This window comes from Schistocerca piceifrons, chromosome 11 (assembly GCF_021461385.2).
Source record: "Schistocerca piceifrons isolate TAMUIC-IGC-003096 chromosome 11, iqSchPice1.1, whole genome shotgun sequence".
NCBI classification, from domain to species: Eukaryota; Metazoa; Arthropoda; class Insecta; order Orthoptera; family Acrididae; genus Schistocerca; species Schistocerca piceifrons.
This window is the reverse complement of record NC_060148.1, coordinates 83458232-83474039: the sequence shown is the minus strand read 5'-3', so window position 1 is coordinate 83474039 and position 15808 is coordinate 83458232. Positions and strand designations below refer to the sequence as shown.

At 39.0% G+C, this 15808-nt stretch overlaps 1 protein-coding gene across 3 annotated transcripts in view; it reads left to right on the top strand.

Annotated features, from left to right (window-relative positions):
- LOC124720053 (histone acetyltransferase KAT2A) overlaps nucleotides 1-15808 on the top strand; it is a 343302-nt gene that overhangs the window by 302164 nt on the left and 25330 nt on the right. The window lies entirely within an intron of this gene.

The following is a 15808-nucleotide window of genomic DNA, read 5'->3' as shown; positions in this document are numbered from 1 at the left end:
AGGTTGCAGTAGGTACTGGGAGATGAAGAAGCTTGCACAGGATAGAGTAGCATGGAGAGCTGCATCAAACCAGTCTCAGGACTGAAGACCACAACAACAACAACAACAGAGTATTTGAAGAAGTTATCTTTTGCATTGATTGAACACCATGGTTTCATTTGAACAACACGCTGTCAGTGGTTCGTGAATAGCTCTGGTCACACGAATGGATTTCCACTACAGGCCAAAACTGCAGGCCGTCTGCTGGTATCTGTAATGGATCAGTCTTGCTGATCTGAAGCCATTCGGTTCCCAGTAATGTGCAGGCCCTAACTGTCGGATGTAGTCTCACCGATCTGTCTGCAGAGCGGGTCTGTTTGTGTGTGGCATAATTTTTATTGTAAGCAGGACTGCGGTGCTCATCAGAAGGTCAGAGCCCACGGGCGATGTATTTCAGGAATTGCAACTGTCTCACCTCAAGTATGTTGTCCAGTGTGGTCTTTTAGTACATTTTGGCACTTAAAAAGTAGTTTATATGTTAGAAAGTATGAACGATAAGAAGAAGAAAATTGTCTCAGTCACTGGTGTTTTGTACGCTGTGTACTCATATGTTTCTTGAAAGAAAAATCACAAAATACATGTAAAATAGTGGATATAACACAGTGGGTAATAAAAGACAATAATAATTGTAGTAGAACCAACATTTGATTGACAGTCACCTACAGTAATGGTTTACACAATTCTTCCCAACGTTTTACACTTATTTCATAGGGCCTACTTTTTCCTGAGGTTATTTCTGAAGTCAGTGAAGGTATTTTAAGTCCATCTGGCAACTCCGAGCAAATGCGTATTTTTGTTACCAAGTGTTTTTCATTTTATTGAAACAAAATAACATCAGTGGTCTTAATGAAACACCTGTACCATTTGGCTTGCTTCCACCATCTAAAAACAGTTCATTAGAAGACATGTTCACGTTAGTACTTAAGATTTTTGCTCACGTCAGAAAACACCATCTGCTTGCAAGTTTTTTTTCCCCCCTAGATATTTCCTCATTTGCACTGTTGTTTCTTGTACCGTAGCTGCAAAGACAGATTGTCAACTTACGGCTTAACTTACCTTTGAGATCTCTAAATTTGTCTGGGGAAAATGCTAAAGCTTTTCTGGAAATCAGGGAAATATCAGGGAATTTCACTTGGGGCAATCCTGATCAAGGAAGGAATCCAAGTTGTCTGCAGTAATGTTAACATATTCTTCAGGCTTTCATGGTGCCTTTGATTACAACCATAAATCCCACAGAAGCCCAGGTGAATGTCCTCCATAGCAAAATACTGCTTCCACCGAACTAAGTCCGTGACCCATTGCACGTTACAAGCAGCTGTTCACCTGAATGATGGCATATATGGGCACAACCATTGACTTGGTATAGTAATAAATGTGATTTATCTGACGAGGTGACGTGTTCTCATTGATCTGTGGTCCAATCTCAGTGTTCCTGTACCCACTGTAGTTGTAATGGACAATGTCGCTGGATCAGAGAGGAAACACGTAGGGGTCATCTGCAATGGAGCTCCACATATTCAACAATGTTCACTGAGTGGTGTGTTCTGAAACACTTTTACTTATTCCAACGTTGACCTCTGATGTAACATTTGCCACAAATTGCCACCTGCTTTACAGGCTGGGCAAGCCTGCAACCTAGACATTCATTGATGAGGTATGGACATACCACACCTTTTTACCTACTCCTGGTTTCACTGCCCTTTGTAGGAGTTCATGACAGTAACACACAAACAGCCACCCAGCTCCATCATTTCAGAAATGTTTGTTCCCGAGTGCTGAGTTGTAACAATCTGCCATTTGTGGTAGTTACTCATGTTGGTGGATTTCACCAGTTGCGTGTATTGTTGCTAGAGTAATACCTCATTCATCTCTGCTCTACTTATACAGGGAGAGTCACCTATCATTACCACTGGAATCGCCTCCCAAACCGCAACAAACACTGAATAAGCAATTCCACAGACCGAAAGTGACAAGTGGGGCTGGCATAATTGGTTAATACAAACCATTGAGTATGGAAGTATGATTTTCAACATATACTTGTGTTTTTTTTTAATGGAAACCTGTTATTTTTAGCACAACTGAAACTACAACAAAATGTGTAATCAATGCTGTTTCTTACATTGTAAAATGTTAATTACATCCAGAGTAAATTGTAATGTAAAGTTGACACTTGAGTAACTCCTTAGCAGTTCAGTCGTGTGTATCAGAGAGAACCAAATAAAATGAGGTATTACAGTGATGTAACGTAGGTACAGAAGAGAAATGAACAGCACGTTGCATCCACATGCAAACATTTTTATTAGTCTTTTTCTCTGAAGATTTGTTAGAAGAAAATGTACATTAACATGAGAATGTAGTTAAAATTGGAAATTTGTTTTTCATTTTCAATTAAAGAATGTAAAAGGTGTATCCTGACATTTCAGGCCAATAAATGTTCAAAGTGAAGCCTGTCATTTGCTGCACACATTTGCAATCTACCATGTAGTGAATGTCTTACACGATGCAGTACATCTGGTGTAATGTTGCCACAGGTTGCCTCAGTACGATGTTTCATATCCTCTGGGGTTGTAGGCACCTCGCGGTACACGTTCTCCTTTAACATACTCCACAGAAAGAAGTTTAATGGTGTAAGATCAGCAGAATGGGCTGTCCAGTTAATGCGTCCCCCACATCATATGATATGTCTGTTGAACATTCTGTCAAGGATCAGCGTAGTGTTCTTTGCAGAATGTGCACGAGCACCATCATGTTGATACCACATACGTTTACACGTTCCCAGTGGAACATTTTCTAGTAATGTTGGCAGATCATTTTCTTGAAACTCAGTATATTTTGCAGCTGTTTGGGTGTCTCCAATGAAGCGAGGGCCAGTGAGACGGTTGCCAATTACTCCGCACCATACATTTACTCTCCACAATCACTGTTGCTCTACCTGTCAAAGCCAGTGAGGATTGTCCGTGTACCAATAATGCACGTTTCGGAAATTCACTGCACCATGGTTTGTGAAACTGCTCCATCGGTAAACAGGTAGAACTGCAACGCACTCTCTGTTAATGCCCATTGACAGAAATTCAGTCGATTATTAAAGTCATCTCCATGTAATTGCTGATGCAGTGACACATGATACGGTGAAATTTGGAATGATGAAGTACCTGCATTAAACTACTTTGACTCACTGCACTGCCTCTAGTGAAGTCACGTGAACTCGTGTGGGTTCACAGCAACAGCAGCTAATGCACCAACTGCACCTGCTTCTCATGTGATGGATTTGTTACGGACCCGTTTGCGTGTTTTGACCATACCTGTTGCACACAATTGTTTGTGGATGTTTTCAAATGTGCGGCGCGTTGGATGATCTCTGTCCGGGTACATTTCTGCATACAACCTGCAGGCTGCAGCTGCATTTTGTCTACACTCGCCATAGAAGAGTATCGTCTCTGCCTTTTCAGAGTCAGAATAAACCACTTTCACAGTTCTTACAACACTGTACACACTGTTGTACTTGCAACCTTCTCACGTTCCTACTGTGCATACTTCCTGTTCTTACTTGCGTACAGTACACTATCACAGATGCCCGGTAACACAGTGTACTACAGTTATTCTGAGTACAAGGACTAAGTCAGCAAGTGCTACATGCAGACACTGAGACAGCCAAACTCGTAAACATCGTAGTCTTCGTAAACCTACCCCTACAGATCTTGTTTGTTACAACATGCAACTGAATATCTGAGGTTTCAAACATCAACTTTACGTTACAAATTACTCTGGATGTACTTAACATTTTACAATGTAACAAATGGCACTGATTAAGTATTTGTTTCAATTTACAGTTTTGCTAAAAATAATAACAGGTTTCCATTTAAAAAAAAACATAAGTATGTGCTGAAAATCAAAGTTACATGCATTTGTCAATTGTTTGTATTAACCAATTCCACCAGCCCCTGTCCTCACTTTCAGTCTGTGGAATTGGTTATTCAGTGTTTGTTGTGGGTTTGGGAGTTGTTTCCAGGGCTAATGTTAGGTGACTCACCCTGTATACTTTCCTTGCCATCTCACATACGTGCATTGCCCCCTTTCAATCTCGTGATAGGCAGTGCTTGTAATGTTTTGCCACATAGCGCAGTGGCAGCACTTTCAGATATTGGTAATATTTACTCGATTTACATGTTATTTATAATTACAGGATTACACTTTAGCCTAGCACTTAATTTTATGTCTCTTATGGTTCTTGTTTATACCAATGTAAAATGCCTAATGCAATTACATGGCACATTTTTTGTGAAGACAGTAACAATAACTCAGTTTCAAAAGATGAGTAATATTTACTTTGTACAACATAAGCAGTATCAGAGTAGTAACTCAAGAACACCTGCTAATATGAACAATATACTGTTGGTAACATGTTCACAACTAACGGGTGTCCGGGAAGTAAGGATGAGTCTGAATTTTGTTTGTTTATTTAATCCATTTGTCTCACAGTACACAGTGTATTACAGATGTCATATAAAATTTGTTAACATTGTTAACTTATATTATGGGTTGATTATGGTATTATAATACCATGCAACAGATTGACTAAGTTGGCTTCACATGTTTTGCACTTAAACATAACCATCAAGATTACTTTTCTAGGTAATCTTTTCTGGAGCAAAAACAGTGACACAGCAAATAGTATGTCACTATTTTACCAAATTGAATGTAGTTTTCAGTAGACTTTGTACATATGTGAAACTTATTGAACAGCTGGGGAACCTTTCGTGGTTCAGAGATGAGTGTATACATGTAATCCATGCGGATTTGACTTTATTCTGGTGTTGTGTTTGTGCATTACACCATTACTTTGATTCTGGATTCAGTTGGCATTGTGCAGTTTTTTTTTAAAAAAAAAAAAGAAAGAAAGAAAACTGTACAGTCTCGAGAATGTATAGATAAGGCAGTGTTAATATCTCCAGCTTCATGGAGATGAGTTTGCAGGAGTCTCTAAGTTTCTATTCCATTAACAATTTTCATGGGACTCTTCTGGATTCTGAAAGTTTTCAGGGCAGTTGCAGAATTTCCTCAGAATATCCTACCACATTTTAAGTGGACCTGTGTGCATGCATAGTATGTACTAGTTATTCTTTTGTGGCTATCACATGATTTCAGCACACTTTTTGCATAGCAACCAGTACTTATTCTGGCATTTACCTTTCCAGTATGTGTATTCCATTTCAGTTTTTCTTGTACCTACAGACCCAGAAATTGGAATACAGTATTAGTAACTGTTGGTCTTTTATTTACCGTTACTAGTCATTAAGAGGGGTCTGCATTTTGTATGGTGTGAAAGTTCATGGAAACTGTCTTTTTAGTGTTGATGGTTAATCTGTTGATTGTAGCCCAGTTGCTGAGTTGATCAGTAGCCAAGTTCGCAGCTTTCTGAACTGCCTCTGTGTTCTTCCCTTTGAGGAGAATATTGCGGTTTTGCGTACATCTATATCCAGGCTCATGTCATTAATATCCTGGAGGAATAGTAGCAGTCCCATTATTGAACCCTGTTGACACCTGGTTTAAAAGTTTTACTGTTAGATAAGATTTCAGTTATTGAACTGAGTTGTTTGTTAGTGTACTTCATGCTGATTGTCTGTATGCAATTGCTTAGAAGTGATGCAATCCGTTTGTTTGGAGGTCTTCTGTTCAATTTTTTCCAAGAACATTTCTGATCCACTGTGTCAAAAGCCTTTGACGGATCTAGAAATATACCTAAATTGAGTTGTTTTGTATCTAACAAATCTAGTAACATGTTAATTCACTCATGTACTGCTGTTTCTTTAGTTTTATTGCCTTTAAACCCATGTTGGGATAAACTCGGTAAAACTTTATCATGCATGAACCCCATCAGTTTTTTGTGCATATATTTTTTTGAATTCCTTATGCTGCCTCAAGAAATAAACACAATTTATAACTTTAATAATTGTGTAAAACCTGTCATGTACGTTTATACCTCTTTATGGATAGATTATGACACTGTTAAAAAAAAGTTGAATTCACTCAATAATTATGTGAAATACTGAAAATAAAGTTTTTGCTGCCACTCAAAGCCATTAGACAGGTAAATTGCATCTGGGTTTGGGTGACCAGGTGATCATGTTAACTGTTTGGTAATACAGATATTTGTTTTAGTGATGCTTCACTGTCAGCAGTGTTTTTCCCTTTATTCTTCTTAGTATGTCATGTTTACATTGCTGCCTGTGTTCCTCTGTATTTCTACCTTAGTCTTGTAAACTGTACACTGCTAGATACATAGTGATTGATTTTGTGTAGTAATGCAATATTCATTCATTCTCATACAGTGCTTGATAGGTCAGTTTGTGGAACAGTTGTTAGGTAAGTGGGCCAGGTGAAGGAAGCAGTGATCACAAACAGTAAACATATGGTAATTTCCCATTAGTGATCCCATTTTTATTTAACAGGAATGGACTATAGTCATTTTCAAGCCCACATTAATTTAGAATGCCAGCAATATATAAGGTGGGCAACGTGGAGGCTTTTTCACTGAAAGGCACTGCTGTACACCAGAAACATAATGAATAAGTCTGTGACCATGGCAAAGCCTTTGATTGTGTGGCTCACAAAATTCTCCTTTATTGGCTAAAGTGCTATGGCATTAATGGCATTTCTCTTTCACATATGGGTTCTTATCTCCATAACAGAAAGAAGTGTCTCTCATTAACAGACTGCTGTATCCCAGGCATGAAAATAAACCTCAGAAAGGGGGAGGGGAGGGGGGGGGCATGGGTGACACAGAATACCGGGAATGAATATAATAGAGGGAAAGATGCCACGTAGGAAAAATATATCTAAAAACAAAGACGATGTAACTTATCAAACGAAAGTGTTGGCATGTTGATAGACACACAAACACACACACAAAATTCAAGCTTTTGCAACCCCAGGTTGCTTCGTCAGGAAAGAGGGAAGGAGAGGGAAAGACAAAAGGATGTGGGTTTTAAGGGAGAGGGTAAGGAGTCATTCCAATCCCGGGAGGGGAAAGACTTACCTTAGGGGGAAAAAAGGACAGGTATACACGTGCGCGCGCGCACACACACACACACACACACACACACACACACACACACACACACACACACACACACACACATATCCATCCGCACATAATAACGGGAATATTTGAAAAGATTGCTGACAGGTGGCAGTACTATGGGTTCGTGACAGTTAGTGAGTAAACAGTCTGCCATTTCAGCAGTCATGGATCAGTGGAATGGACAACAGCGTTTGTTAGCCATAAAAATGTTTTATAAAAAAAAATGATAGTTTGGTAGTGGCACAGAGGGAGTTTCGACATTTTTGTAATTTGGGATGTCATGATGCTGTTCCATCAAAACACAGGATAAAATGTTGGATTAATAACTTTGAAGAGACTGGATCTGCCCTCAAGAAGAAACCTACAGGACAACCAAGAAGTGTGTGTTCTCCAGCGAACATTGATGTATGCAAGACTGTCTGACAGAGCCAACGGCGTTCAGTTCGTAAGCAAGCAGCAGTGGTTGGAATGTCCAAGGAGAGTGTTCACAGAATTCTTCATCTTGATTTAAAATTTCATCCGTACAAACTACAGATGGTTCAACAATTGAAGGACAACAATTACCGGTTACGATTAGGATTCTGTCAACAAATAACAAAAATAAACAATGACGATGAATTTGTAAACAAGTTGTGGGTGTCAGATGAGGCACATTTTCATCTCACTGGTTATGTGAATAAACAGAACTACTGTTATTGGGCAAACATAAATCCTAATTTTCGTTACATCTGCATTGAACAATTTTCCAAAGGTTTAAGAAGCCTGGTTTCAACAGGACAGACCAACAACACACACTGCATGGCAATCAGTGGCATATGTACAAGAATTGTTTGGCACTCGTGTGATCTCACAATTCGGCAACATTCCCTGGCCCCCTATTTCACTAGATGTATTATTTTGTGATTTTTTTCTTATGGGGCTACCTCAAAAACAAAGCCTACACAACTCGACCAAGAACCCTGGATGAGTTAAAACAGAGGATGCAATTCACAGTATCCCAGCTGAGATGTTGCAGCGGTCAATGAGGAATCTCAACAGCAGATTTCATGAATGTATCCGAACAGGACGACACTATCTAAAGAACGTAATTTTTAAAAATGATAAATGCCATCAATGTTTCATAAATGGCAAAGTTGTAAGGTTTGAATGACTATAAATGCAATTCTTTCCTCCATCACTTCTAGCTTTATTGGATTTTGGAAATGTTCCCGTTTTTTTGTGTCACCCTGTATATGGAGTGTCACAGTGATAGGTATTGGGACCATCTTTTTCTTTATATTTCTGTATAAATTATCTTTCAATAACCTCAAAGTGCAGTTTGGAACTTGTAATTTTTGCTGATCTCACAAGCATGTATTAACATGCTTGTGAGATCAGCAAAAATTACAGTCCAAACTGAACCCTAGCACAGGCAGCTCAGATGGCAGCTAACTGTTTCAGTGTAACAAAGACTCATTATGTAATTCATAAAGCAATAATGACCTTTTATTACCAGAAGTGGATAGTGATAGTCATACACTGAATGAAAGATACTGAGTAAAATTCTGTGGGATCCAGTTGAATAAAAAGTTAGTCGAGTGACCATATTGACAAACAACTGGCTTCCATATTCCTAGGTTTCTGAAAAGCATTTCACATGGTGCCCCGTTGTAGACTGTTAATGAAGGTACTAGCATATGGAGTAGATTCCCAGATATGAAAGTTGCTAGAATACTTTGTAAGCAATGGACCCTAGTAAATTGTCCTTGGGATGAATGTTCATCAGAGACAAAAGTATCATGAAGAGTGTTCCAGAAAAGTGTGATAGGGCCACTACTATTCTTTCTATATATCTACATGATCTGGAGGAAGGAGAATGGTTGACTTCAGTTTACTGGGAGACTTTTAGGAAAGCGTTTTGGAAAGGAGATCACTAGTGCAATCCACTCTTGATTACTGCTCAAGTGTTTTGGATCCCCATAAGGGAAGACATAGAAGAAGTTCAGAGCTGGGCTGCTAGATTTGTTACCAGTAGGTTCGAACAATGTACGTGTATTGCTGATATGTTTTGGCAACTCAAATGGGTATACCTTGTGAGAAGGTGATGTTCTTTATGAGGGAAACCACTGAGAAAATTTAGAGTGCTTACATTTGGAGTTGCCTGCAGACTGATTCTACTGCTGCCGACATATATTTTGACTAAGGACCACAGAGATAAGATAAGATAAATTAGGACTCGTGTGGAGGCATACAGAAGTCTTTTTTCTCTCATTCTATTTTGCAAGTGGAACAGAAAAGGGAATGATGACTAGTCCTACAAGGTACACTCCACTAAGCACCATAGAGTGGTTTGCGAATATGTATGTGGATGTAGATTTAGAACTAATCTAGAAAGTTGATTCAACATGTTATGCCATTAGCAGCACTAGAAGCCTCTCTCTCACTATGTTTATTTTTTGTCAAGGGTTCTTTTCTTGTTTAGCCCATTGTCACTCTCTCTTGTGTTAAGAATTGTCTTCTGGGGCTGTGCACCTACAGTAAATAAAATGTTTACTAAACAGAAGTGAGTTTGAAGCCTTTTAAGGATCTTCGAGCCAGTCGCTGTGGCCGAGCGGTTCTAGGCGCTTCAGTCCGGAACCACGCTGCTGCTACGGTTGCAGGTTCAAATCCTGCCTCAGACATGGATGTGTGTGATGTTTGTAGGTTAGTTAGGTTTAAGTAGTTCTAAGTCCAGGGGACTGATGACCTCATTAAGTCCCATAGTACTTAGAACCATTTGAACCATTTGAAGGATCTTCAAATTCTCTCTCTCACTTCCAAACCTGTTTACTCCTTAGTGGTTTTTATAGCTGATAATAAAAAAATCAGTTTCAACTGTGCTGTGATATACACAATCGAAGTACAAGACACATGAATATTTTTTCATGCAGGCATTGAAGGCTCAGAATGGAGTTACATACTCTGGTGGGAAGATATTGAACAAGCTCCTGCTTCACATGATATGAGAAATTGACCATTACTAGCAATTCAAACAAAAAAGAAAAATATACCTCATTACCCGCTCTTTTTACAAAATATCTGAATATCTAACTTCTGGGACTGAAACTTTATGGTCAATATTTTTTATAAAGCTGTATAACAAGCAATAATGTGCTATAAATAGGATGTACTGTTTACAGATGTAAAAATATGTTCTTTGAAAATGCCATTATAATCAAGCAAACATTATGCTGCTAATTGCAGGTAAATAGCAGGTATACAGGTTGTAAATGATAACTGTTTACAACATACTGTAGTGGTGTAGACAAAATCAAAATGAACAATTTGATAAGGGCCACTTGAGGTCTGTCAAGTCACAAAACTGCCTCAAATTGGCCTACAAAAATCACCTAGGTCACAGTGCTTGCATGTTACACAAGATTTTCAATATCCTCTTACTCCATGTGCAAACTATAACTCCTGGAGATTTTTTACGGAACTGAATATAGTCTCATTTTGTAGTGGGGCCCATTTTTGCTAGCAGCCACAGATTTTGAGTTGCTCAAGAAAAATGAACAAAAGTGACTTTCAAACAGAGTCCCACACACACACACACACTCTGACATTTTCCTGGCGACCAGAGACTGTGTGGAAGACTCGCACATCTCTCACGGTTGACTTACGTATTGTGCGCAGCCAGTCTTCTTCTCATGGCAGACGGCTGCGTCGATATCCACAATGCTTCTTCTCTGAACATGCTATACTGGTTAGGGGAGTTATACTGAACTACGTCTCTACTTTTGAAATGATCTCTTACTCTCAGAATATTTTCATACCAGCTTGGCTGTATTTTCTTCTTCACAATACAACAATTATACATGTTTCACATACGTTTCCGAGTCTCGCAAATCGAGCCCGTCGGGAAAACATTAGTACTTAATATATAGCATTACAATCTCTTTTGTTTTTAATAACCCCTGTTAAAACAGTTCTTGCTCCTAGCAAGTCAAACAACAAGATATTTCATTTGTTCCCGACAGTCACTGCCATTTCACTGTCGAAGAGTGTCCCTTTGATTACTCCTTGGACTGGATATACGACTTCCCAGGCATGCACAGCCCTCACTTGTCAGGGCCACTCTTGTGACACATCTCCTGGTTTCTCGTGACAGCTGTCCCTCCTGCACACACAGATATGTGTGACGCAGTAAAAAGCTCTCTCACCCTCGTCATTAAAATATCGGGTGTTCGAGACGGTGGAGATTCGAGTGTTTCTAGAATTTACCCCGAAATTCTTGAAGCACTACAACACACCACTTACCTTTAGTTTATCTTCATTGACTGGGCTATTACTGCATCGATTTATTCATGCTCTTATATATTCTAAAATTGACATTTGTATAACATTTACATTAGAATTATGGCAGCCTAAAAAAATTAAATCTTTCTATTTGTCTGGTCTTCTTACTATAAAAATGCAGTAAGGGTTAAGTTTACATTGAATTGTAAATGTAATTAGTTCTTGTGTAACATTTACATTTGTTTTTTTTTCTTTTGTTTAGATTGTTAATGCAAAAAAAAAAAAATGTTTGACTAAGTTTGTGGCATAATAGCAAAGCCAGTGAAGACCGAAAAAAGGTCTAATATGGGAAATAATTTGTGTATTTGCAAATTTTTGTACACTGAAGGGAGTGTGTGCCATGAACAACATACTAATGTATGGAGGGTTAGTGTAGGAGTGCAGGAGCATTTGAAAGTCACTTTCGTTTCATTTTCTTCAGTAACTCTAAAACCACAGCCTGTAGCAAAACTGTATCTCAGTACAAAATGAGACTGCATTAAATTTCCTGCAAGAAAAGGTCCTATTTACTTTTTCCCAGTATGCATGTGCTGTAGCTAGATGGTATTTGTAGGGCAGTTTGAAGCAGTTTACCAACGTGGTAGATCACAAGTGTTCCGTATCAAGTTGTTCATATCGACTTCCTCTACACCACTGTAGTACATTGTAAACAGTTATTGTTTGCACCCTGTATAGTTAAATGGAGAAGGCAGCAGAATTTTTCAAAGTAACTACTTTCTTTCTAATTTACTCAATTAAATTTAGATGGCATACGTGTGAATAGCATTGAACTGTATAGCTGTAGTTCTTTGTTAAGTATTGAATACACGTAAAATTTCTGTGAAGTCTGTGTGTCTGTGTTGATGTATATCTTGACTAGTTTCACATTCTTGTATGTTCTCCTTCTTGGTAGGATCTCCAGAACACAATGAATGACTGAATAAATGAAAGAATGAATGTATGTGGACCAGATGAAGGTATCAGTAAACAGAGATAGTAAAGTTATAGGAACGTCCCACTGTAGACTGCACTGTTTATCATTACTTTCAAGCAAAATCAAACAGTAGTCCTGTTTATATTTGACAAGGATGAACTCTACTCCCTTTTCACACACATATATTTGGAATTTCCGCAATATACTTGGTGGCCCTCCTAAGAGTTGATTTCCACTGGTGTTTCAGCAAATATTTGCCATTTCATTTCATTTTGTATCTGGAATCAACCCAAACAAATTCTGCTCATCAAGTCTTTCATGCAACTGCCAGTATTAACTGAAAGCATCAGTTTGTTCCCCATTGCAAACACAATTATTTTTGAAGTTGGATTTTATGTGCCCATTTTGTAGAGCAGTCCCAAATTAGCCTAATGTGACATTTGGAACAATATAATGAAAAGGATAGTTGCTGCTCACCATAAAGCGGAGATGGTGAGTCGCAGAAAGGCATAACAAATAGGCTGTCAGAAAATTAGCTCTTGGCAAATGAGGCCTCTTTCACAAATAAACATATACACACTCACACAAACGCAGCTCACACACGTGACCACAGTTTCTGACAGCTGGAGCCAGACTCTGAGTTGTGTTTGCATGAGTGTCTGTATGTTTATTTTTGACAAAGGCATTGTTGACAGAAAGCTAACTTTCAGACAGCTTTTTGTTGTGCCTTTCTGTGACTCAGCATCTCCACTTTACGGTGAGTATCAGCTATCCATTTCATTATATTGTTACATTCCATTGTGGATTTTCTAGTGTGATATTTGTTTTATTGGTATGTGTTCACAGGAAGGGTAAAACACAAAGAGTAACCAGTACGATAACAGTGACTGAGCAACGATGTTCCGTGACAGTAGCAGTCAGTGCAGGCTGCGGGTTCAGAAATTTCTACAAACTTAATGCATGTGGGAAACTTTTCAAAATGTAATTCTGACCGTTCTGCAAACTCTCACCAGGCTGTAGTGGAATGTGCTGGTCCCACGGCCATGGTCTTCATTGTATAAGGGAGGGGGAGGATGGAGGAGTTCATTGCAAAGTTACTAAATGTATTTATTTTGGAGATTGGTATCTGAGTATTGATGCTCCATTTTCAGTGTAAACAACTCATTTATGGATATAAAAGTACTATGCACTAGTAGGTCAAAGTAATCCCCCATGTATAGTATTATCAAAAAGGCACACATACTTTCTCTTACTAAATTCATTGATCCTGGGAGTTGAATTTTCTATTTTATTCACAGCTTCTTTGTAAATTCCTGCTTTTGCTTCCTAACTTCACAGTATTCATCTGCAAGAGGTGTTGTTATCTTAAACAACTGGAATAGCTTTTCTTTTGCTTTTTCACTTTAGCATCTGTTCAAGTCTCTTTCCATCATATAAACTATTAATGTATTACAACACTCTAACATCCTGGGTGATCAATGACAACTTACACACATTCTTGCCAAACTTGTACTCGTAACTAACCTACAGAAACATGTCCCACCAAAAAGCTCTCGACACTGAGTCAAAGATAACACAATTCAAAGAAAATATGTTGCAGAGATTAATTTGAGTTAGTATAAGATAATTTAATGTTTTCATGTACAGGAATATACATAATGGACGTAAGAGTCCAGGTCGTAGACACATAGGTGAAGACATATGGAAGTTTGGGTGTGGCTGTGAGTCGCGCACGGATATCCAAATGGTAAGGCGACCGCTCGCGAACTGTGGGAAATCCGGGTTCGAGTCCTGGTCCAGCACAAATTTTCATTGTTGTCATTCCAGTCTACAGCCAATGTTTGTCCTTATTAGTAATTGTTAATTCATTTCATGTATCTCATAAAGGCTGTAGTCGCTGCAGTGCATTCATGCATGTTCAAAGAAGCTTTGCATCGTAATCAGAATAATGTAGGCACTGCAGTATTGTATTATTTGAGAGATGCTACTTGTTAGTAAGAACTGTGTCTAGTGTTTTTTGGTGTGCTATAGTAAAGCAAGACTTGGCCTCTGAATCTGATGTCTCATTTGTAATTTCTGTGTCTGCTGCTTAGCTAAAATGCAGATATAACCGAAACTTCCTGGCAGATTAAAACTGTGTGCTGGACTGAGACTCGAATTCAGGACCTTTGCCTTTCCCGGGCAAGTGCTCTACCAACTGAGATACCCAAGCAAGACTCACACCCCGTCCTCACAGCTTTACTTCTGCCAGTACCTCGTCTCCTACCTTCCAAACTTTACTGAAGCTCTCCTGAAAACTTTGCAGAACTAGCACTCCTGAAACAAAGGAGACGAGGTACTGGCAGAAGTAAAGCTGTGAGGACGGGGCGTGAGTCGTGCTTGGGTAGCTCAGTTGGTAGAGCACTTGCCCGCGATAGGCAAAAGTCCTGAGTTTGAGTCTCGGTCCGGCACACAGTTTTAATCTGCTAGGAAGTTTCATATTAGCACACACTCCGCTGCAGAGTGAAAATCTCATTCTGCATATACGAGGGCTATCCACAAAGTACATTATGTTTTGGAATTAAAAATAAATAAAGTATTTGAATTTTTTTTTGTTATATACAGATGAAAGCCACACTTAAATACTACTTTTCTACATAGTTGCCATTTAAATTAAGGCACTTATCGTAGCGATGGACGAGCTTGGAAATTCCTTCGTCGTAAAATTCGGCCACCTGCGCCTTCAACCACGTAATGACTGTCTTTTGGGTCAGAAAAGGTGTGATTTTTGTGGATTTCCTGGAAAGAGGCAGTACAATAAACTCTCAAAGGTATTGCCAATCTCTGCACAACCTCAGAAGAGCAATACAAAACAAGCGCAGGCGAAAGTTGGGCTCAAAGATCTTGCCGATTCACGACAACGCCCGGGCCCACACGGCAAATGCCACTCGTGAAGTTCTCGAATCTTTTAAGTGGCAGTTGTTTCTTCATCCGCCGTACAGTCCCGACCTGGCACCGAGCGACTCCCACGTATTCCCCGCAATGAAGAAGTGGTTGGCTATGCAGCGTTTTGATGACAACGCACAGCTTCAAGAAGAGGTAACCACGTGGTCGAAGGCGCAGGTGGCCGAATTTTACGACGAAGGAATTTCCAAGCTCGTCCATCGCTACGATAAGTCCCTTAATTTAAATGGCAACTATGTAGAGAAGTAGTATTTAAGTGTGGCTTTCATCTGTATATAACAAAAATTTTTTCCAATGCTTTATTTATTTTTAATTCCAAAACATAATGTACTTTGTGGATAGCCCTCGTATAACTGTTTTGTGGTGATATGAATATAATAGAGGGAAACATTCCACATGGGAAAAATATATCTAAAAACAAAGGTGATGAGACTTACCAAACAAAAGCGCTGGCAGGTCGATAGACACACAAACAAACACAAACATACACACAAAATTCTAGCTTTGTAAAGGCC